The sequence below is a fragment of the Wolffia australiana genome, chromosome 9, assembly GCF_029677425.1.
Source record: "Wolffia australiana isolate 7733 chromosome 9, ASM2967742v1".
Classification (NCBI taxonomy): Eukaryota; Viridiplantae; Streptophyta; class Magnoliopsida; order Alismatales; family Araceae; genus Wolffia; species Wolffia australiana.
This window is the reverse complement of record NC_135843.1, coordinates 16,681,642-16,708,011: the sequence shown is the minus strand read 5'-3', so window position 1 is coordinate 16,708,011 and position 26,370 is coordinate 16,681,642. Positions and strand designations below refer to the sequence as shown.

General features: G+C 37.1%; 1 pseudogene; it reads left to right on the top strand.

The window, feature by feature from the left end:
- The first annotated feature begins 9,297 nt into the window (after positions 1-9,297).
- On the top strand, positions 9,298-11,003 carry LOC144707834 (uncharacterized; annotated as a pseudogene).
- Positions 11,004-26,370: the final 15,367 nt, after the last annotated feature.

Below are 26,370 nucleotides of genomic sequence, written 5' to 3'. Positions count from 1 at the left end.
TCATACACTTCATACCTTACACTTCATACACTTCACACCTTACACTTCACACACTTCACAAACTTCATACACTTCACACTTCACTTCACACTTCACACCTTACACTTCACACACTTCACACCTATTATAATAATACAGTATTGAAAATACACTTCACACCTTACACTTCACACACTTCACACCTTACACCTCACACCTCACACCTTACACTTCACACTTCACACTTCACTTTACTTCACACAATTCACTTCACACTTCACTTAACTTCACTTTACACACTTCACTTCACACACTTCACTTCACTTCACTTCACACTTCACTTCACTTCACTTCACACTTCACACCTCACACCTTACACCTTACACCTCACACCTCACACCTATAACTCAAACACACCTATTATAATAATACAGTATTGAAAAAAGACACATATTAACTCTTATTTGCTTTTTGGTGGAGTTGTGACTCCGTCGAGGGAGATACTATCTCTTGAAATCCAATCATACTTTTAACCTAAACCTTCTTTTGAAGCGAATTTCTTTAGTTCAAGAGTGATTAAGGAAGTGCTGTAAGGCTAGCAGACTGCAGTATGATGAGTTTATCCCTCTCTATAGTCATGTTCTTGTCACGAGCTGGACTCGAACCAGCATTTAGCTTTTCAACCCACCGATCGTGACTTTTGTTAACCCGCTTCGGCTAAATCTTCAACTAAAAACTAATTAGAGTAGACTACATCTGGGGTGGCATGACCATAGGGATCTCCTTCTATCTTTTATTTTAGTAATGCACGCTGTAATTGTTACTTCTGTTTTCTATAAGTTTCTTAAATTGATTCCACTTCACAGCATTATAATGTTCATCAGAATCAATCACTTGGTTACCGCACACAGAATCAACATAGTTCTTGTAACACTTAATAAAGTGTGATACTACCATATTCCATTTCTTTTTATTTTTAGCTGGTGAAATGGTATTAAAGAAATCTTCAAGATAATCAGATGTTAATGGGATAGACTCATTACTTATTTTGTTTCCTTTTTCTGGAAGAATGAGATTTTGATTAATAAAATGATTAATTATTTTAAGTGGATGACCCATATTAATAAAGACCTTGATATATATATCAGGTATTACTTTTACATAAGGTGGAGTTGTGATAAAATTATCGTGTACTGTGTAGATTTCAAGTTGTTGATTCAATAATGATTGTACTACTTTCATGGCTATGTATGCATCCTTTTGATGAATGAAGTTTGCGAATGTTGCTGATAGTGTTTTTCGCTTATCCCGTTTCGTGGTTGGTATACTTAAAGTAGCTTTTCGTCTCCTTTTTGTACTCCGTTCATAAACATTTATACATTCTTTTTTGAAAGCCATATAATCCTGTTTTGTAGTGAAAAAAGGTATACTATAGAAAATAGCTCTATCCTTTGCAGAACAAAACCAACTAACGATGTTGATCAATTTCATTAAATTTACTATGTCTGGATATTTATGATTCCAGAATTCATCGCTAAGTTTAGCGAGGTTATATGTATCTTTTCTACTTAGTAATTGTCCATATGTACTCCTAATATCTTTTCTATACTAATCAATGTCTTTCCATAGATCAATGGCATAAAAATAAGCTTAATGAGCTTTCTATCTAACTTATATTCAATGATATCCAACTTTACCTTATCATTTATTCGATGATTAATAAATTCTTTTAAATCCTGGAGCAAGTAGGTATATACGTCTTGTATTTTACCATCAGGGTGAGGAATAAGATTCGTTCTCATAGCCATTTCTTCGTTAAGTAATAAGTAACTCATGATTTGATAGGCACTAGCAGAGGCATCTTGCGTTATTGGTATTTTATTATATTCTTGAACTACATCGTAACATAGGACTTTGGATATGAACTGAAATGGATCGCTAGCATCCTTAGCGAAGCTTATTAAACTCTCATCAGAAGCATAGATTAAACTCTGTATTTTCTTATACCATTGAAGAGCATCATCATAAAGATAGAATTTCTTATACTTAAAGGCAGCTGACGAGGTTACCATGTCCTTCACAGAGTCTTTGCACCCTTCTACTTCTTGAATATTGTTCGCAAAGACCATTAAAGCTCTAGATAGATCACGTTCATGAAAATGCAAGATACCTGATCGGTAAATTCTACCACGAAGTCCATAAATGCAGGCAGATAAAAGACAAAATCCTCATATCACGAAGCTAACGTGATTATAAAATCTTCATACCTAGCTTTTGTACCTTAATAGATAATTCTTTTAAAAGAGCATCAAGGCGATTAGTTACCTTTATAGCCTTATTCTGATAAAAGATATCCTCAAAAGATCGAAGACTTCTTTAAGATTCACGCGGCTAGTATTCTAGGCATAAGAATACCTATTTTTCTAAAGTAGAACGATTCTTCTTAATGAACTCCAATACCTTTTATTTATCTTAAATCCTTGGTTCTGAAGCCCATTCAATATGGAGCACATTTCCTTATACTTAGAATCATCTAATTCTATATTGAAATTATTTAGGTTATGAGATGATAGAAGATTGTAATGTATATTTAAGGAAGGACAGCTTAAATAACCACCTTTCAGGTCTGATAACACAAAAGGCTTCTTTATTTCTTCATTAAGAAATTTAAATACAATGTAATCATCATCATCAGATGGATGTTGCCAATCTACGGGCTTGCAAACCATTGGAAGATTGAGTTTCAACGGGAGAATACTTAAATCAAAGTTGCATACAACGAATAAATGTTTTTCTATATAAGCCTGTCCATTCTTTTTAACTACAGATTTATTATCATCTGCGGAAATGGATTCAAGAAATATCAATTTTCTTTCAATCATAAACTCAAGCAATCTTCTACCTATTTCAAATTCTTTACCTTTTTTATGACTGATATCACCTTCGCTACTACTATCAACTCGACTATTTTTAATTTTATTCTTATTAATTATATTAGCCTGTGTCATAACAATTCTATCTATTAGTCCCAAAAATGTAGATACCCTCACAACCGAGTTCTCTTGAATACTGTGAAAGGACACACTTAAGGCATATATAAGAATAGCTTCTATCGTATATTCACCAAATTGAACAATAGTGCTATCATAAAGTTCTTTAGTAATGTATTTTTTCAAATAGTATTTAGCGCTAATAAGATTCTTTCCTATCAATCGTTTGATTAAATTAGGAGTTTCAGTAAATATAGTATTTTCATCGAATTTTCTAGTTATATCTTCAATCTGCATTTGTAATTTTCTTAAATCCGACTCATTCCATTTATCATTTATTCCCTTATTCTTGTACTCATTCAATTTCCTATAAACTTGTGTATTAAATATTTCTTTTTCTACAAAATCTGGTAACTTTTCCACCATATCCTTATACAATTGATCCCAAAATTCATTGATGATATTATCACTACTTATATTAGAATACGCCCTTATAAAATTCTTTCTATTTTGATTTAATGTCATGCACTTTCTCTGCAATTTCAAGTCAATCAACTCCTTTCTCAGTCCTCTTCCAATGAATGAATATCCTTTACAACACACCGTTCTAAAAATATTATTAATGTTTTCACTCTGACAGTTAAAAACTCCGCATTTCTTAATCGCTCAAACAGCGATAGCCTCCTCTTATTTCAATCGCTCGGAGGTTGATGCGATTCATTGTAAAAAATGATATGTTCATGGTTTTGTTTTTTAATATTTTTTTTACCTCGGCATGTCGGGGTATGAGGATTTTTCCCCTAAAGAGAGCCAAGAGTTATAGGTGTATTTTTTAGGTGTATTTTAAAAATACACTTCATACACTTCATACCTTACACTTCATACACTTCATACACTTCACACCTTACACTTCACACACTTCACACACTTCATACACTTCACACTTCACTTCACACTTCACACCTTACACTTCACACACTTCACACCTATTATAATAATACAGTATTGAAAATACACTTCACACCTTACACTTCACACACTTCACACCTATTATAATAATACAGTATTGAAAAAGACACATATAATAGTATACATAAGACATAACACATAACACATAACACATACACCTATAAAAAAAATCAAATACACCTATAAATCAAATACACCTATAACTCCACCAAAGATAAGTAAGTCGGAGTGATGAAAGGGGGCTAGTCCCACCTTGTCGATCTTCAGTTCAGTTTGAGCGGGGTTGTTCATTTGTCGGATTAAGTTAAAGGGTAGATTTATCAGGGCTTCTTCTTATTCTTAGTAAATAGCTCATATTTAAGAATAGTATTAGCATCTTGAGTTCTTAGGTCAACGACATTTATAGGGCGTGTGCCTACCCAGTCCTCATTTGCATCATAGACATTCTCTCTTTTCGAACTCTTTGGTAGTCCTAGTCTTATGTTCATATTCTTCTTTCCAATCTGTAGTTTTTTCCAATCTATTCGGAAATGGGCTTCAGTGGACATTTGCTTTGTTATAGATGGATCTTCATATTGCTTTTTAAACCAATCCGCAGTGATTAAATCTTTAGCAGGCCCCTTGTGTTTAAGAATAGTTCCCTCATCTTCTATTTCCAACATGTAGCTTTTAGGTGCTAAGAAGATACCTTTCTTTATATGGTTTTCTAGTTTAAACTTACCCAATTCGGTAGAAGATACTAAATCGTCAGAAAGAGGACTTCCTAGAACTATGGAGTCAGTATCAGTATAATAACAGTCTGATCTAGCAATGTGTGGATACATATGAATACGAGCATAAGCCGTGATAGCAGCTGCCAAGTGAACAGCCGACATCTTAGGAGCTTTCCAGTCATCGTCGTTTAGAGAGTAACAATTGGTAATGGAATTCACAATATAGTAATGATCGGTAAGTTTCTCTGCAGATTGAAATGTGTCTTTCATTATCAATTCCTCGTATTGTTTTTGATTGCAGATTTCCGTGACAGTACTTTCAGGATTCATACCAAATCTACCATAGAGTGAGTTCATTAGTATTTTATAAAAATATGTCATTGGAACATCACCTTTTTTCTTAGCTTCAAGTCTGCTTTTATATAGGTCTGAGATGAAAACTTCGAAAGGACTAGGTTTTTTCTCAAACAAATAGCCCCTAAGAGGAATTATCTAAGTAACCTAAATTACGTGCGAACTTCAACTCTTCGCTATAAAAGACTCCAATGAATCTACCTGTAGGAAAGATTAAAGTGCCAAACTTGTCCTTATATGGCAAGAATGGATGTTCTATAGTACTTGGACATACAACATAGGCTTCAATAAATCCAAATAAGTTCTCCAAATCAGTATCTTCCAAATTATTATGCCAGACAGGGATCCTGAAGGCATCGGATAGGATTTCATAATATAAGGATAGAGAGAGTTCACATCGTAGTAGTAAAGATTTTCACCATATGGCTTATATACATCGACATGCCCTCCATAATAGCCTCGCCTAATAAAGGTGTATTGGTTTTTAGTAGGTATATTGATATGAAATATTTTATCATCAAAATATCTCTTACGAAAGATTTTAAGGGCAAGGGCTGAGACTGTCATCACATCTTCGACATCAATCTCATAATTAGACCAATAAATATCTTGAGCTTTTTTCATCACACCTCTTAAGACAAGAATATCCTGACGAAGATAGTTAATTATAGCTTCTTTATGATCCTTAATATTCTCGACAGTCAAAGAAGTATGTGGGATAGAACCTTTGGAGCCTTATTCAGGGCATAAAGTTTTAGACAATGATTCAAGACTGCTAGGAAGCAATGTGTAAGAATCTCTAAAACGGATTAATAATTTATTGCCAACATAAATTTTCAACTCGTACAATCTATGATTCCTCATCAAGGTTTTTATTTTATACTTATCACCACGATCTGTATAATACTTCATAATAAAAATACCATCAAATCTTGAAAAATTGTGAAAATAAACAGTGCGAAATTTCTTATTTGATTTTACATATTCTTCCAAATTATAGATAAAATCAGATAATATTTTCTCACTCCTTTCTTCAAACTTGGGATAGAAAAATATGTGATCCTCACTAAAGAATGTATTAATCGAATAGTAAGGGATGGAAGTTAGATCATCATCAAGATTCACCACTAAGTAACCAACTGCATAAGGGACATGAATTTCATTTAACATTACAGTCTCTATATCGGCAACAATGAAAGGCCTACATTTCTGTTTATATTTGGCTTTAAGTGCATTTATCTTAGATGATATACGACACTTTTTATAGTTAAGTGATTTAACATCAGGTAGATTAGCATTTCTAATATCAGAATACATAACTTTGATAATATCTGAAATCATATTATCATATAAAGTAATAATAGGAAAAAAGTCTGAATTAATAGAATCGGTTTTTTTATCAACTTCATAATATATATATATATGAAGATACCTTTGATCACAGCATCCTGATATTTTTCACCGTATAACCTCACAAGTTGTTCAACATTAAAATAGATCATTTGTTTGGGTATTTTATTATTACTTAAAGTATCATACAATGGAATAGCCTTCCCTAAAGTACATACGATCTCATTAATATTAGGTAATTTCATGATATAACCCATAGTAAATTTTACGTACTTCGACTTAACTTTATAAGCATACTGCTCTAGCAAGAGTAGAAATCCATATGTAAGCACTTCAAAATCATTAATTCTAGGGTAGGGTTCTATGAAGTGCATATAAGCATATATCTTACCAGGATAGCTAATCTTCCCTCTTGAAGTCCCAATAGAATTTACTAATCGTTCCCAGTAACCATAATTATGAATAGACGAATACGCCCTTATAAAATTATTTCTATTTTGATTTAATGTCATGCACTTTCTCTGCAATTTCAAGTCAATCAACTCCTTTCTTAGTCCTCTTCCAAGGAATGAATATCCTTTACAACACACCGTTCTAAAAATATTATTAATGTTTTCACTCTGACAGTTAAAAACTCCGCATTTCTTAATCGCTCGAAGCAAGCGATAGCCTCCTCTTATTTCAATCGCTCGGAGGTTGATGCGATTCATTGTAAAAAATGATATGTTCATGGTTTTGTTTTTTAGTATTTTTTTTACCTCGGCATGTCGGGGTATGAGGATTTTTCCCCTAAAGAGAGCCAAGAGTTATAGGTGTGAAGTGTATGAAGTGTATGAAGTGTAAGGTATGAAGTGTATGAAGCGGGAGCGATGAAGATGAAGATTCATGTTACGAAGGTTAGATAGATTCTTTAGAAAGATTCTCCGGATAAACTAATCTAATATTTAGAATAAAAATCAAGGCGCGAGTGAGCGGGAGCGTGAAGATGAAGATGAAGACGAGCGTGAAGATGAAGACGAGCGAGCGGCGGGAAGGGGGCCCCACTACTTATTCATTCAGGGGGGGACTAGCCTCATGACTTCCCACTGGGCGAGAGGTGCACCTAACCCACCTACCCACTCATCAATCACGGTGTTCAGCTGACTTGCACTGATAGACCCCTATTGTATAGGAATTCGGCGCCCATCTTTTGACTGTTGTCAACTAATCTCTTCAATCTTCGATTCTACTCTATGTTAGAACATTTCTGTGAATGCTATTCCGATCTAAGTGGTCCTATTCCGTGTCCCGTGCTAGGAAGCATTACTCCTCTTTTCATTCCAAATTCAAGAATACGACCGATACGATTGATTGGTCTTTGCGCCTCTCTTATTACTTTTTTGTATCCCCCTGTTCCTCGGATACAATTCGATCCTTCTACGGCCAAATCTCAATTTGTGGAAAGCCTTCGATGGCTTCCTTATGAAAACATCCATTTGTTTTTGGGTATAGACGGTATTTCATTATTCTTCGTGATATTGACCACATTTCTGATCCCTATTTGCATTTCAGTGGGTTGGTCTAGTATGAGAAGTTATGGGAAAGAGTATATTACAGCATCTCTAATTCGTGAATTTCTAATGATCGCCGTGTCCTGCATGCTGGATCCTCTACTATTCTATGTTCTTCCCGAAAGCGTGCCAATCCCTATGTTGTGCGGAGCTGAGCATCTTCTATTCGCTGGGATAACTTCGTTTCCTCTGCAGGGGCCTTGTGCAGTAAACCCCCTACGGGCGGTCCTCCGTCGTCGTAAAGTCAAGTAGTCCCCGCGAAGCTTTCGGGAAGAGGGGTAGTCTTGTGTGTAAGCATAGCATTTCTGGTCGAACCACCGAACCACACATCTTTTTTGGTGGGAGGGTACTCTGAGTAGTGGGTACCTCGTAGGACCTCGACCCGCCTACTCGGATCTTGTATGGATATGCAGGAAGGGGTGCTCCTAGGTGTGTGTAGGGGGTGTTTTGTTCGCGAGAATGGATTCCTCGTCAAGTCAGGGGGGTGTGGACACACTTGCGCGAATTCGGGTAACGGCTACAAGGTTCGACTTTAGGATAAACTCCGACCAGGGATGGACGTAAACTCGTAAGCTACCGATGGTAGGGATAATCGTCCAGGTCTTATTGTGAAACAAAAAAGCCGCCCCGCCACAGCAGGCAGGTTGGTTCCTCCGTCGTCGCCGATTTTGGCGAGGAGACCATAGGATAAGTTGCTAAAACAAACGGAGGGGAGCTGTTCAGTATAATTCCGAAGACAGACTGTTGGCAGCAGGTGGGTGGCCCCCGGAAATGCGGGCAGGTTCTTCTTTTAATTTCAGAAGAATTCTTTTTTTTAATCAGAAGAAGAATGTAATAACTTAAGATAAGAAAAGGTGCGTTAGCATTATGCATGCATCTCCGTACAAGTGCTGCGTACAACCGGAAAGATCAAACCAATTCCGCTCACCCGTAGTAGTAGCGTAAAGTGCGGTCGGGGGGCTAACATAAGGCGCTTGCGACTTTCACAGATCTCTCTATCTAGTCTATCTATACTATATATAAAAAGAGAGATCCGGTGAGCAACCCGACTGTGCGTGACATGTGCTTGCTTTATCTACAAGCCGCACTCAATCTTTCTTTCAGAACCAACTTGCCCATTTTTCTTGATTTGGAAGAAGTTTGAAAGATAGGGTTACGGTCGGGCCCCCTACTACTAGTCCGACTAGCTAGTGAGCGGTTCTTTCGGGCGGAAAGCAGGCCGGGCCCTACAGGCGGGCATCTCCCGCAACGCAAGCAGCATTGTTCGCCACCACCCGAGAAGCAAAAGATTCGAGAGTCAAGCAAGGCGCGAGGAATTTATGAGCAGGAGCGATAAATGAAACGAAGGTTCGACTTTACTTTAGGATAAATACATGCATAGATAGTGGTCTAATGACAAGGGCCGACGACTACAACTCGGTACGGAGCCGTATGATGCGGAAGTGTCACATACGGTTCCCTGAGAAGGGAGTGGCTACCCACTGGAGCTTATAAAAACTACCACCGGTCAGGTCAATTCTGCTTTGGGGCCACCCCTTACTCTACCATTATTATAGGGGTATGGGGTTCGAGACAAAGAAAGATCAAGGCAGCATATCAGTTTTTCCTATATACTTCACTTGGATCCGTTTTTATGCTATTAGCTATTCCGTTGATTCTTCTCCAAACAGGAACCACCGATTCACAAATCTTATTAACCACAGAATTTAGTGAGCGGCGCCAAATCTTTCTATGGATTGCTTCTTTCGCCTCTTTCGCCGTCAAAGTGCCTATGGTACCAGTTCATATTTGGTTACCCGAAGCCCATGTAGAGGCACCTACGGCTGGATCCGTCATCTTGGCAGGAATTCCTTTAAAATTGGGAACCCACGGGTTTTTAAGATTTTCAATCCCCATGTTTCCCGAAGCGACACTTCGTTCCACTCCTTTCATTTATACTCCAAGCGCGATTGCTATAATATATACTCCCTCGACCACTTCAAGACAGATCGATCTTAAGAAGATCATTGCCTACTCCCCAGTAGCCCATATGAATCTGGTGACTATTGGTATGTCTAGTCGGGCGGCGGCCGTTAGGTCACCTATTTTGAGTTATGGACAAAAAGGTTCTGAAGGAACTGAAGAACGTGCGACCCATCAACCTACTAGCAATGGGGGAGAAAACATAGCATGTCGCAACAAAAGCGTCGATTCGAGGCAAGCCGTCTGTTCCAAAAACATAACCCCCAAACCGGGACGGGAGTGGGGGGCGGCCCTACGCGCAGGCAGCAGCAGCTCTCTACGAAATCCGAATCGAATCTTTGACTTTCCCGTGAATAAGAATTGTTGGGCGCTTGAGATATTAGCTCATCCAGCTGTTTCGCCAGCTTCTTTCTTATTATGGCGCGGCGGAAATTAACGAAAAGCGAGAGTTTTAAATCGATTGATAGATGGTTTGTTTTGATAGATCGAAAGAGCTTTTGTTCAGTATTTCTTGATCTTTCTATCTGGATCCATAATAAAAAAATCGATATGCATCTGATGGAGTCTACATCGTACGTAGAGCGCCCAAGCCATCTCAGTTCTCTTATCCATCGGTCCAATGCACTGTTTCATAGAGGTGATGCTAATGAAGGAGTTGTGTTGTTGTTGTTCGCCGCCTCGACGCATTCCCCCATCCCACACAGAAAGAAAGAGCGCGGAGCCCCGGCCCGATCTGTAGGTCCGCTAACGTAAAGCGAGGAGTTGAGCCGGCGAACCGAAGTCACTTTCGTAACCGTACTTCCTACAGCTAACATGTGTCCAGTCCAGCGGGAACGCGCAGCGCAAACGAACGTGAGCTGCTAGACCGAATCCCCCGCTGGCCATCGGGGACCGAGTGGTAAGGCCCTAATCTGCAGGGGAACGGATCACTCATTCTTATATTGGGACAGGTGCACAAACGACAACTCCAAACGTCACACATCCGCCGCCTATCTACCGTTTAGGTGGCACCAGCGAGATCCAGCTAAGGTAAGGTTGTCTTTAGATAACGGCTGCTCCACTCCGCAGCGGTCTCTTGAACTGATTAGCATCACCTTCCCGCGCGCGAAACGAATGGGCGCTGTGCCGTGGGTCAGTTTCGGGGTGGGGGGCAGGCGCGTAGCGGTTACGATGAAAAGAATGTTTGGATCGACGAGCCATTTCGTGAATCAATGGAATGTCTGTCTATCCATATCTATTCTATCATGACTTTACGAAGTCAAGTTTTTTTTTTCTTTTTATGGCATAGCTAGTAGCCATATATCAGCTGCGCTCAATATGCGTTCTTGAAGAACGATCAGATCTTTCGTTTTGATTGACGAAATTTGGACCTAGCGAAAAGGACTCTAAGCCTTCGCGTAAGCAAGCGAGAGAAGCGGAGCTGTCGTTATCTAAAGACAACCTTACCCCGACCGACTACTTAAATAATAAAGGTTTTTATGTTTTAACAGAAAACTAATCATGATGCTAAATGAACAGTTCCAAAGCGCGACGGAGCGTTTACGAGCGGGAGCGGATAAAGAAGGCTCTCTATCATAGTTGCAAGGGGGCTGTTCGCGCAAGCGCCTTCGGAACTTAAGGTTTTATTTCAGAACCAACGAATGATGCTAATCAGTTACGAAACAAAGCATGAATAAAAGAAACGTTCGACGCGGCGAAGAAATGAAGATGAAGAAGAAAAGAGGTTACGAAGTCTTTTCTTGCAGAACTCTTGCTCCGTCGCTTCTTCGCTCCGTCGCGCCTGGCGGAGAAAGCTCGAAGAGCTTCCTTCATTAAGCTTCGGAGCCGCACAACACATAGCTGGAAGTCAGAGGGCCCGTACTACCTGCCTAACCCTTCGTTCGCTCCGAGGGACCGTTGAACGGAACTTCTAAACTACTCGGCAGAAGGGAAGGGGCCTATGTATTTGCATGACCCCAAGTTCCCTACTTACACCCCGAGCCAATCCCCTAGCGGTCCTGCCACCACGCCGCAGAACGGTTTGTGGAACCTTACCTTGGATTTCTGGCGTAACAGCGGTGGAACGTAATAAAACGGCCGCGTCACAGAGGTAATGGTAATTAGGGAACTACTGCCTTTATGTCTGAGGCGGGGAGGGAAAGCTTGGGCCTACTTATCCCGATAGGACCCCAACAAGGTTCTACCTGAAAGAGGTTCCATATTATATTGTCGAGCGAAGGGTTCTATACGTGATCGTAGTATGTCACGTCGTCTCGTCCCCGCTGCATCGAAGAGTACCTATGCACTATGTTCCGGTTCACTGATAAGGAAGATAGAGTTGGGGTGGAGGTCTACGATGTGAGACTTTAGTATGACCTTCCGAAGGTTCGACGGAGAATCAAAATGGAAGCAGGCGCGAGGAGCGTGAATATATTAAGATTCAGATGCGACGGAGCGTTACGAAGTAAAAGAACTCTGATACTACCATCGATCCGACAGAGCGAAACGACTAGAAAAAGAAATGGAGTTAGAAAGCCGTATGATAGGCGGTAACTATCTTGTACGGTTCGGGGGGTAATCGGCGTACTCCGATCAGTGGGGGGGGGATATTTGGCTCTATCGAACATACATGGAATTGGAGGTAGCATTCTACCGATGTCAAGTCATGGACCGGTTCCTTCAGCCCTTTTTCTATGTGTTGGTGTTCTATATGACCGACATAAGACTCGACTTGCTAGATATTATGGAGGTTCAGTGAGCACCATGCCGAATTTCTCTACCATTTTCTTCTCTTCCACTTTGGCCAATATGAGTTCACCTGGTACTAGCAGCTTTATCGGGGAATTTCCCATCTTAGTAGGAGCTTTCCAAAGAAATAGCTTAGTAGCCACATTAGCAGCGCTTGGGATGATTTTAGGCGCGGCGTATTCCCTTTGGCTATATAATCGTGCGGTTTCTGGAAATTTAAAACCCGATTTCCTCCATAAATTCTCCGATCCAAATGGCAGAGAAGTTTCCATATTTCTACCTTTTATTGTTGGAGGGGCGACCGTTCGTTGAACTACCAAAAAAGGTTATAAAAGAAGTGATCATGACATTGTAGGTGCTTGCGATGGGACGGATGCGACTTCCCTCATAAGTAATATGTGGCATAGCCCGTTGCAGAAGTCCCCTTTTTTTTTCCATTTTTTTTTCATAACCGCTCCCGCTCACTCGCGCCTTCGCGCCCGCTCCGCTCCCGCTCGTAAACTTCGCGCCTGAGGCGCGTAGCGATTGATTTCTGTAAGTAAATCAGAAGTAAGGTTTCGAAGAAAAGAAAGGACGGGGGGCTGCATGGCACTTCTCGACAGTGTTTCTGAGGAACAGTTGAACGATCGACTCATGAATGCTGCCGGGTCGGTCGAGCCAATAACTCGAACGCGTTCGGTCAGTTTTTTGAGCAAGAATCACACGCTCCATCGCGTCTTCATCTTAATATTCACCGCTCCCGCGCCTTCACCATGATACGGACTCCAAGTTCTTATGGCAGAGCACGAGGAGTTTCCATCAATATGATGATGGGAATGGAAACCAGAAGCACGACCGAACCGAGAGAATACTTGGATATCCGTAACAGTAACGTAAACATGATTTGGTAGTACCGGTGAACCAGATGGCGGCGAGGAATCTGGGACGGAAGACTCGTAGTATCTCTATAGATCGGCAAAAGCAAAAGACCCTCAGAAGGCGCGGCGGAGGCGGAGCAAGAAAAATTGGCCCGCTCCGCGAAAAGCAAGGCGCGAGGAGCGGGAGCGAAAGACTTTAGGCGCTTAGGAGCAAGAAATTCATCTTCATGTTACGAAGTCAGATTCAGATTCATGTTACGAAGTCAATTCATCTTCAGATGCTAAGAAGTAAGTCAATAAAGAAGTCACAAACGAAGTAAATAATAAATTATCATTAGGTTATGTTTACATAAAGGACCTATGGAAGTCGGGGCTCGTCCCTGGTTGGATCAAACAATAGGAGACCGTAGCACGGACCTCTTTTTGTATTGATTCAATACAATAGGGGAAAAGAGCGTACTGTTCCCTACGGAGACAAGGTTACGATGAAACGAACACGCTTTCTTTCTGAACGTGCTTGGCGGGAACAGAACAAGAGATAAAGACCCGCCCAGGTATGAAGTAATACGAGAGTGAGTTGAAAAGTTCCGAAGGTTATCCGAAGCACAACGTTATTAAAAAAGAAAAGGAGTCTAAATCAATTGAAATTAATGAACCATCATTGAAGGACGTTGCACATGACACGATCAATTCGACTCGCCGGCGCTAATAGAAGTTGCTGACTCTCCTAGTTAGAAAGTGCCAGGGCAGGGCTTTTCGTAGGTTTAGTGGGCGGGGTCTCATGAAGGAAGGCCGGCCGTCGGACTCAAACGAAGGTCGAAGGAAATTTCTGTATGCATCCTTTTGAAGTGTATTTTCAATACTGTATTATTATAATAGGTGTGAAGTGTGTGAAGTGTAAGGTGTGAAGTGTGAAGTGAAGTGTGAAGTGTATGAAGTGTGTGAAGTGTGTGAAGTGTAAGGTGTGAAGTGTATGAAGTGTATGAAGTGTAAGGTATGAAGTGTATGAAGTGTATTTTTAAAATACACCTAAAAAATACACCTATAACTCTTGGCTCTCTTTAGGGGAAAAATCCTCATACCCCGACATGCCGAGGTAAAAAAAATATTAAAAAACAAAACCATGAACATATCATTTTTTACAATGAATCGCATCAACCTCCGAGCGATTGAAATAAGAGGAGGCTATCGCTTGCTTCGAGCGATTAAGAAATGCGGAGTTTTTAACTGTCAGAGTGAAAACATTAATAATATTTTTAGAACGGTGTGTTGTAAAGGATATTCATTCATTGGAAGAGGACTGAGAAAGGAGTTGATTGACTTGAAATTGCAGAGAAAGTGCATGACATTAAATCAAAATAGAAATAATTTTATAAGGGCGTATTCTAATATAAGTAGTGATAATATCATCAATGAATTTTGGGATCAATTGTATAAGGATATGGTGGAAAAGTTACCAGATTTTGTAGAAAAAGAAATATTTAATACACAAGTTTATAGGAAATTGAATGAGTACAAGAATAAGGGAATAAATGATAAATGGAATGAGTCGGATTTAAGAAAATTACAAATGCAGATTGAAGATATAACTAGAAAATTCGATGAAAATACTATATTTACTGAAACTCCTAATTTAATCAAACGATTGATAGGAAAGAATCTTATTAGCGCTAAATACTATTTGAAAAAATACATTACTAAAGAACTTTATGATAGCACTATTGTTCAATTTGGTGAATATACGATAGAAGCTATTCTTATATATGCCTTAAGTGTGTCCTTTCACAGTATTCAAGAGAACTCGGTTGTGAGGGTATCTACATTTTTGGGACTAATAGATAGAATTGTTATGACACAGGCTAATATAATTAATAAGAATAAAATTAAAAATAGTCGAGTTGATAGTAGTAGCGAAGGTGATATCAGTCATAAAAAAGGTAAAGAATTTGAAATAGGTAGAAGATTGCTTGAGTTTATGATTGAAAGAAAATTGATATTTCTTGAATCCATTTCCGCAGATGATAATAAATCTGTAGTTAAAAAGAATGGACAGGCTTATATAGAAAAACATTTATTCGTTGTATGCAACTTTGATTTAAGTATTCTCCCGTTGAAACTCAATCTTCCAATGGTTTGCAAGCCCGTAGATTGGCAACATCCATCTGATGATGATGATTACATTGTATTTAAATTTCTTAATGAAGAAATAAAGAAGCCTTTTGTGTTATCAGACCTGAAAGGTGGTTATTTAAGCTGTCCTTCCTTAAATATACATTACAATCTTCTATCATCTCATAACCTAAATAATTTCAATATAGAATTAGATGATTCTAAGTATAAGGAAATGTGCTCCATATTGAATGGGCTTCAGAACCAAGGATTTAAGATAAATAAAAAGGTATTGGAGTTCATTAAGAAGAATCGTTCTACTTTAGAAAAAATAGGTATTCTTATGCCTAGAATACTAGCCCGCGTGAATCTTAAAGAAGTCTTCGATCTTTTGAGGATATCTTTTTATCAGAATAAGGCTATAAAGGTAACTAATCGCCTTGATGCTCTTTTAAAAGAATTATCTATTAAGGTACAAAAAGCTAGGTATGAAGATTTTATAATCACGTTAGCTTCCGCATATGAGGATTTTGTCTTTTATCTGCCTGCATTTATGGACTTCCGTGGTAGAATTTACCGATCAGGTATCTTGCATTTTCATGAACGTGATCTATCTAGAGCTTTAATAGTCTTTGCCAACAATATTCAAGAAGTAGAAGGGTGCAAAGACTCGGTAAAGGACATAGTAACCTCTTCAGCTGCCTTTAAGTATAAGAAATTCTATCTTTATGATGATGCTCTTCAATGGTATAAGAAAATACAGAGTTTAATCTATGCTTCTGATGAGAGTTTAATAAGCTTCGCTAAGGATGCTAGCGATCCATTTCAGTTCATATCCAAAGTCCTATGTTACGATGTAGTTCAAGAATATAATAAAATACCAATAACGCAAGATGCCTCTGCTAGTGCCTATCAAATCATGAGTTACTTATTACTTAACGAAGAAATGGCTATGAGAACGAATCTTATTCCTCACCCTGATGGTAAAATACAAGACGTATATACCTACTTGCTCCAGGATTTAAAAGAATTTATTAATCATCGAATAAATGATAAGGTAAAGTTGGATATCATTGAATATAAGTTAGATAGAAAGCTCATTAAGCTTATTTTTATGCCATTGATCTATGGAAAGACATTGATTAGTATAGAAAAAGATATTAGGAGTACATATGGACAATTACTAAGTAGAAAAGATACATATAACCTCGCTAAACTTAGCGATGAATTCTGGAATCATAAATATCCAGACATAGTAAATTTAATGAAATTGATCAACATCGTTAGTTGGTTTTGTTCTGCAAAGGATAGAGCTATTTTCTATAGTATACCTTTTTTCACTACAAAACAGGATTATATGGCTTTCAAAAAAGAATGTATAAATGTTTATGAACGGAGTACAAAAAGGAGACGAAAAGCTACTTTAAGTATACCAACCACGAAACGGGATAAGCGAAAAACACTATCAGCAACATTCGCAAACTTCATTCATCAAAAGGATGCATACATAGCCATGAAAGTAGTACAATCATTATTGAATCAACAACTTGAAATCTACACAGTACACGATAATTTTATCACAACTCCACCTTATGTAAAAGTAATACCTGATATATATATCAAGGTCTTTATTAATATGGGTCATCCACTTAAAATAATTAATCATTTTATTAATCAAAATCTCATTCTTCCAGAAAAAGGAAACAAAATAAGTAATGAGTCTATCCCATTAACATCTGATTATCTTGAAGATTTCTTTAATACCATTTCACCAGCTAAAAATAAAAAGAAATGGAATATGGTAGTATCACACTTTATTAAGTGTTACAAGAACTATGTTGATTCTGTGTGCGGTAACCAAGTGATTGATTCTGATGAACATTATAATGCTGTGAAGTGGAATCAATTTAATAAACTTATAGAAAACAGAAGTAACAATTACAGCGTGCATTACTAAAATAAAAGATAGAAGGAGATCCCTATGGTCATGCCACCCCGGATGTAGTCTACTCTAATTAGTTTTTTAGTTGAAGATTTAGGCGAAGCGGGTTAACAAAAGTCACGATCGGTGGGTTGAAAAGCTAAATGCTGGTTCGAGTCCAGCTCGTGACAAGAACATGACTATAGAGAGGGATAAACTCATCATACTGCAGTCTGCTAGCCTTACAGCACTTCCTTAATCACTCTTGAACTAAAGAAATTCGCTTCAAAAGAAGGTTTAGGTTAAAAGTATGATTGGATTTCAAGAGATAGTATCTCCCTCGACGGGAGTCACAAACTCCACCAAAAAGGAAATAAGAGTTAATATGTGTCTTTTTTCAATACTGTATTATTATAATAGGTGTGTTTGAGTTATAGGTGTGAGGTGTGAGGTGTAAGGTGTAAGGTGTGAGGTGTGAAGTGTGAAGTGAAGTGAAGTGAAGTGTGAAGTGAAGTGAAGTGAAGTGTGTGAAGTGAAGTGAAGTGTGTAAAGTGAAGTTAAGTGAAGTGTGAAGTGAATTGTGTGAAGTAAAGTGAAGTGTGAAGTGTGAAGTGTAAGGTGTGAGGTGTGAGGTGTAAGGTGTGAAGTGTGTGAAGTGTAAGGTGTGAAGTGTATTTTCAATACTGTATTATTATAATAGGTGTGAAGTGTGTGAAGTGTAAGGTGTGAAGTGTGAAGTGAAGTGTGAAGTGTATGAAGTTTGTGAAGTGTGTGAAGTGTAAGGTGTGAAGTGTATGAAGTGTATGAAGTGTAAGGTATGAAGTGTATGAAGTGTTATAGGTGTACTTTCCTTAAGAAAAATTCATTAGGAGCCAAGAGTCTCCTAATGAAGATTAGACAGTCTAATTTTACATCTAACCTATCTTTTCTTCTTCATCTCTCCCGTGTTATGATTAGGAGGGGTAACTGAAGAGGATGTACTAACTAGGCATGGGATCACCGCTTGAGAGAAGTCAACAGCTGCAATATAATCACAGCCATTGGCCATTTCTTAAGGAAATCTAACAACTAGGGGCAGAGCCATCAATCTCTACCCATATATGTCATCCTCCTCAGGCCAAACGGTTGATGGGACCACCAGATGGAATCCTACGGCCCTCGCAATCTCTTAAGGGTAGCTTATATATTCAAGGATATTAAGATCTAGAGAGATAATGAGAAAAGATAATTAAAAATTTAAAAGGATAATAATGGGGATTGAGACTTAATTCTATGTATTCATAGAAGATTAAAGGGAGTAAATTAGTTAAATAAATGAGGTTTAGATAAATTAATATACTTAAATTTTATTTTTGGTATTTTTATAATATGATTTCAATATAATTTAGTAAAAATTGACTGAAATTTGAATGAGGCATGTGTTCTATGCAATGCCTCAATGAGGCTATTCAAAGAAACTCGAATTAAAATACACATTTAATTTTCTATTTGATAAAATTTGCTGCGCTGAACGAGGGATACATTGTATTATAGAGTAGAATCATACATAAGGTATGGACTTTATTATTTTGATATGGACTAGAGAAACAAATAAAAATAGTTCCGTCATGTTGAAATTTCAATAAAGTGCACCTTGATTTTATTCTCGATAGAGTTACTACTTGAATCCTCTTACTTATTACTATTTGATGTATGTTATATGATTTGGGTAACTACAAATTTAAAATATTATTCTATCAAATTGTTATAAAGGAATAATTTGAAATAGAAAACAATGGGGTTATAATTTTGGAAAACTATTAATTTGGCTAAAAATTTGAATTTGTAAAGACGTTTGAATTATTGGGATAATCAATTGAATCTACAATGTTCCTATATTGATAAACATATCTTAAATTCTATTTTAAGATCTCAACCAAAATGAAGTGAGGTAAGCTACACGATAAATGTTCATTATATATCTATTAGAATGTTAGTAATATTGAGTCTTTTTTAAAAGACACAAAATAACTATATTAGGAAAATGTCTACCAATGGATTTTTGCTGTAGAAAAAGGAAATGGGTTGTCGAGAATAAAAAAATTTCTTTTTTTCTTGATTCATCAGGAGTCAATGTCCAATTGGTCTGAATTCTGGAGAAGGAAATCTGAACGAGAAGCCCCAACTAATCTGTATCGACTATATCTCTAGTGGTTCATGCGCTCTTCCAAAATTTTCAAAGATATCAGCTCATTTTTCCCAGTTTCATTCCAGATTGATAGTCCAGATCCATAGCTTTACAACTGTCACCCTTATTATACGTGGGACCAGAAACCGCCACCTAGAGATCTCGAGTCTGAGTGATTTGAACAAAAAAAGCATTTTATTTATTCTATAATTTTATCTCTTAAAAATCCCAAAATTCAAGACAGTTACCAATTATTTCAACAATCCAAAAATTTTCTGATAAATTATTTTTAAGTATAACAAATAATTTTATCATTTTTATATAAGTTTAATGTAACTTGTTTATTTTTAAAAAATAAATGATAAGGCGAGATGAGATGACAGAATGACATGGATCATACTAGGAAAAAATGAGCCCGCGGGCTGCTGTGTACACAAAATCAGATATTAAATAATTACATGGGCTTCGCACGACCAGGTCCAAACCCGAGTCGGGATGGTTTTTTCTTAAGTCTAATGTGATAATCTTGACCGTTCATCTTCTTTTAGAAGATTGAACAGTCAAGATCGATTCTTATTTCTTTTACTGTTTTCTTTTATTTATAGGCAACAACTCAGCGACGGGCGTTGACGTGGATGAATCACATGAGTACAAGTGGAAAGTGGAGCTGATGTGGCAAGCTGACTGTGCCGGGTCCACCAAAAGTAAAGAGGGTCCATGGCTAAGATTTAATCGTAGCTGTTGAACCTTCTAACAGGTTAATCGGATGATCGAGAAGAAATTCAGTCTCCTTCTTCCTCTCACTTTCATCTCCATCGCCAGAAACTTCATTTCGGTGATGAGAAGATGGTTCTCCGCCAAATTGCCACCGGAGAGGATGAGGATTTGTCCCATATCGGTCAGGAAGGTATTTGGACCATTCCTGACCTATAAAACATACTGTAGCTCGCCCCAAATCTCATAATAAAAGGGAGGAGATCCTCGTTCTCTTTTCATTCTTGATCAACAGGTGTGTATAATTCTGGATCATCCCTGATGTGGACGATGGACGGGATGTGACGAATTTCATTCTGTCCGACATTCGAATTCAGTGCAGGGACGAAGGACGTGACAAATTTTTTATCCAACGGTACAAAAACCGTCCCGTCCAGTCCTCCCAGGACAAATTTTCATCCCGTCCAGGGAAAAAACCATCCTGTCCCTCATCCCAAACAAAAAACAATCTTTTTTATATTTTTAATATATTAATATAGATTTTTCTAAGTTTTTTAGGGAAGTACGGAGGAGAGAGAATGCAAAGGACATATGTACAATTATTTCTGAGCAGCGTCAGTTTGCACGTGCGTAAAAATACAGGGACTTTGATGCAAATTGTTATAGCAAGGCCACGTGGCTACATCTCAACCGTCAGATGTAAATCCGGCGGTTTTTCATCTAGATTTGTCCATCTATCGTCCGAGACCTCATGACGGACGGTTTTTTCATCTCACGGGACGAATTCTTGTCCCAAATTTTGTCCAAACCCTTGAACGGGACATTTTTTTCATCCTGGGATGACAAATTGTCCCGTCCGCCTCCCTGCACTATAGAGGTGTGACAGGCCTATGACCTGAAGAGAGACAATGAGAGAGTGGTAGAAGAGGAGAGAAATCAAGAAGGGTCAGAAGTCATCAGTGACCTCGAACGGATGAGAAATCTTGTTAAGTCAACACATTTCAGATATTGATAGTTGAAATTTTATAGGAGTTTTATATCCATTCAGGATCTTCATACACAATCCGACAAACCGACATTTTTTGATTTCAATACAAAATCTTTCTTGTGAGCATTTACACGAACAGTTTATACGTGCCCATTTTAAAACAAATTCTAAACAATTTTTCTTATTATTTCTAATCCAAATAAAAATCATTAATATAATCTAAGAACTATGTGTCTTATTCTACTTAATCCCTAGATATATAAACATAAAACATCATCCTTGTTCATTATAAACACTATACAATTTCATTCTTTCATTCAGGCAATTCATCAAAGACTTCATGTTCATAGTCTTTTCCGAAAGTTGACTTTAAATTTTCTACATAAATTGACTCATAAAAACTATACAGAAATCATCTAAAATCTCTAATCTACTTATACTATCTCGACACATAATCTCATCTCAGGATAAAATCTCTAGGGAGAATTCTCTTTATAAAAAATATATAAGTATTTATAGGGAAATGATTATTAATCATTTCTACAAACACCTAGTGGTGTTTGTTATCTTCTCTAGTTACAACCTTGATCTTAATCACTTCTTGCTTATTTCACTCCTTAAATACCTTTTAATATTCTACTTAATCATCTTCCGAAAATTTATCCACATTTTCCTTTCTAGTATTCAAATATTAATAATCATATAAACTCATTAGTAGTATCATTTTAAAATCCCTTCTCCCTGACTCTAAGAGCAAATCCCTGTGCAGATGACCTTGCTCTCAACTATACATTTCTGAGTAAGATTACTAATTCAAAAGTTTTATTTGATTGAAGTGAAACTAATATTAACGACAAATTAACACCCATTTTCACTCTTATCCTACTCTAATAATGATTACAAAGATGGAACACTATAAGGTCAGAAGAATTACCTTAGGTCCTTACATTCTGCCAAAACCACATCAATTTGTGGCTACAGGTAAACTCATCCACTTATCTGTTCCCCTACTTAATCACCCAATACACCACAATGAACACGATGGATCTCTAAACTCAATACTATTTTGATCAGCTTACAAATATAGAATGTAATTTGGAGAATATTTTTATATAAATGAGTGCCTCAATTTATAGATCTGAGGGCATGGATGGAAAGACGTTGAAAGGACAGAGACTTCCTCCAAATTTCAGCTTGCTGAGCCATTTGAATTATCAGATATCAGGCCTTGAATTTGGTTAGTTGATGTAATTAAAAATATTCCATCTCCTCATCACCATTGATACCAATTGGAGGGTTTATGATTGAATCTCAGAGGCATTCTTATCATTTGGTAGATCCAAATGGATTCTCTACGGGAGTGGTATTCTCGTTTTGTCAACAAAAAATATGAATTTTCTAGACTTAAAAATATATTAATTGGTTAATGAAAATATAATTTTATAGTATGTTTTCTGATTTCTGAACTAGTCGATTTGAATTCCTGTTAACCTATAGAGCAGCATACGTATATTTATCAATATTGTAGCAATGCTAATTTTTTGTATTTTTTCTATTTATTTATCATGTTTGATGAAAATATCAATGAATTATAGATGAAAAAATAAATCGCTTGTAAAATCACGCCTAAAGTAGCGCGTCGTGCCTCAGAACCTAGCGACATTGCAATTTAAAAAGCCCTGCCCGTTGTTTGGGTCTAAGGAAGCCATAAATAAAGCGTAAAAGAAAGCGTACTGGCTGTTTTAGTCGCAAAAGGGCCGGGCCACTTCACTTGTCGGGCTCTTTGACTTCGTCAGTTCTTTCATAACCTTAGAAAAGTAATGAGAACCTAAAAGCTCACAAATCAAAGATATACCCCCACATATCATAGAGTGTAAGGAACAGGTTTATGAGAAGAAAACAAGCCTATGTACAAGGGTTTGAAACATAGACGATTTATAAACGTAAAATTACAGTTAATAAAATAAAACATAAAAATAACAAAAAATAACAAAAATTAGAAAATTAGATAATTTAAAATAAAATTTTAAATATAAAATCAAATAAAATAAAAAATGAGCTAGCAAGTTTTGGGTGTGAGGCTTTGTTGATTGAGAACTCCTAAGATCAGTTGAGGCATCGTCGATTGAGAAATCCTAAGCTCGGTACTTGTAGGCTTCGTCGATTGAGAACTCCTCAGCTCAGTCCTTGGAGGCTTTGTCGATTGAGAACACCTTGGAGGCTTTGCCAATTGAGAACACCTAGGAGGCTTCGCCGATTGAGTCTAGAAAATTAGGTACAACCTCCTCGCCCCAAAGCCACACTGCCAACTATAAATCTAGCTTGGTGCCCATCACATACCCAGCCATAAATGTTTTTTTGGTTATCTGCGGGATATTTATCCCCCAAAGCAGGTCTGATCCATGTGATGTCCCAAAAGATGGCCAGATGAATAAATCGCAACATACATAACTAAAGCTGTATTTTGGGGAGAGATATTTTCATTGACACTGAAAACAGCTCATTAGACAAAGGTGGATGAGAAGAATACTAGGATGGAACTGCCAAGGTTTTCTATACAAGGAAAATGATATTATTTGGCTTATTTATGCTGGTATCTAACTCTCATCTCTCTCTCTCTCTCCTTCTCTCTCTCTATGGGCGCCCTTCTCTCTCTTTCTATCTCTTTGAACATTCCATGTGATTCTTGCCATCTAGTAAGCTGATATCTATACAATTTCATCTCTAAAGGTATTTTCTGTCTTCATTCAGATTCTGAAGCTATTCCCAAACCTCTAGTGTATCCCAGAGCTTTGCCATCCTAAGGACACCATCTTTTAATCAATTTTCCTTGGACAATATTGGTAAAATATGCATGTCAAATTCACTATGTTCTATTATTGGAAGTGATATAATTGATAAAAAGTAGAACTACAACTGGTCAACTGGTCAATCCAACGGCTAAAATACTATTCGAAGGTATGAACGAAGTAATCAGATCCGATGTCAGTCTTGTCTGAAACAGGATGCCAAGGTGTCATGTAAAAATTGGTGCATGATTTCAAATCATGCACCAATTTTTAGATCACTCTCTGATATTTCAAACCTGTCATATCAAATTTTGATCAAAGCTAGTTAATTTCACTTATATTATAAAACAAAGATCATCATATTTCCCCTTGTCTAGATTAACTTTACTTTGAAAAGATCTGGGATCCAACTGTAGCCAAACAATGCTTTATTCACTTTTGAATTTATTTGGGAACTATTTTGGGCCCGTTTGGGAAAATTTTGATATGATATTTATACTTGTTTGGACATGTAGACAATGCAAATTTGAAAACAGACAAGGGCGAGACTCAGCATAATTTTACTGTTTCCTCTCCAAATATATCAATTAATGTAATGGCTGTGTGCCATCCTAGATCACAAATGATATCCAATATTTACTTAGGGATGCTAGATACCATGGATATCCAATTTTTTATTCATATAATAATTAGATTCTAGGATTTTTTCATATGACCTCCACAGCCTCTTTAAAGCATTTATTTCATAATTTGTACTCTTATTCTAAACGTTCTAACTTTTATGAACATATTTTTGTCAGCAAAATGGTTGTCTCTATGCTCAACCATCATCAACCATCATCAACCATACTTCTGCAATAATCTCTGCTAAGCCAACATTTTTTCTTTGTGTATTTTCAAATCAGTCAATCATTAAAAAATTATAATTCACTGATGAATATATGAAAAACATTTTAATACCTTAGATTCATTTAAATTGTCAGCATCTATATCCATAAGTCTCAGGCATAGGTGACTATAATTATATTGATATAAAACTTTATCTACCAATGTATTGAACACTTCATGTTGTCGCGAATAACAGAGGAATTAAATTTCATAAAATTGAGTAACCAGTTGAGGGCTTAAATCGATAATCAAATAACTTTACTAGTATGTATTTGTGAACCTAAATTAAATACCAATATCATGTTGATAGTTTCATATTAACAAATATTGATCTATATATCAATTCATATTTATATAGTAATAAAATTTTTATGTCATTCTCTATTAGTTGTGTAACCTCACTCAAGAATGACGTTATAATAATTTTATTTTTCTGAACCTGAATATTAATGGGTCCACATTCACGGTACAATTTAATTAAGCATTGACCTTAAGTCTACCTTTGAATTATTGAGTTTTTTGAATTTCACAATTCTAAGTCACCATTACAAATCTGTTAAATTTTGTTGGACAGAAAAATGCTCAGTATCCATTCCATTCAGTTTGATTGTCATACTCGTACCCTTGAATTTCAGCTGACCAGTTGACCTTGGATACCCGATCAGAATTCTTCAACAATTAATATCAAAATGTACGTTATTGTTATGTACATGAGAAGCTGGAGACATATACATCCATGTGTTCTTATAATGCGTCTTTTACTGACCATCACGAAGACTTTTCTCGAATTTTCAATATTGTAACCTTTGTATAGGCTTGAATTAATTCGTATCACTCTTAAAAGATAAATTTTATCCTCGAGTCATATTTGTTTATGATTGAGTGCTCTATTTATGAACTGAAGAATTGAAGTAAGTTTTTAACAGTCTTAGACCCAAGCTCTTCTGCCGAAGCCATATTTTTATTGATCCAAGTCCAACCTTTGTAGATTGAAGACTTTACTGCATTCATTCCTAACAAAATTCCTCCCAACGAGACTTAATTTTGTTGTATATTATTTACGGCGATGTGTCTATGTTTAAGAATGCTATCTTATTTGAGAATATTTCTCGGACAATTGAAATTTATCAATACCTATCCTCATCTGTGCGTGAATCTCCTCTTCAATGAGTGCAACATCCGCAGTCTCATCTCGAACATCGAAAACACTGCATAAACAGACGTCAGCTCAGCAGGCCGACGGAAAAGACAAACCAGACCCTAATTTAATGAGTTTGCAGTTGCGCTTCAAACACGGTAGGCAGGTAGGCAGATGCTGGCTCTGTCCTCTAACGCCCGGAAGT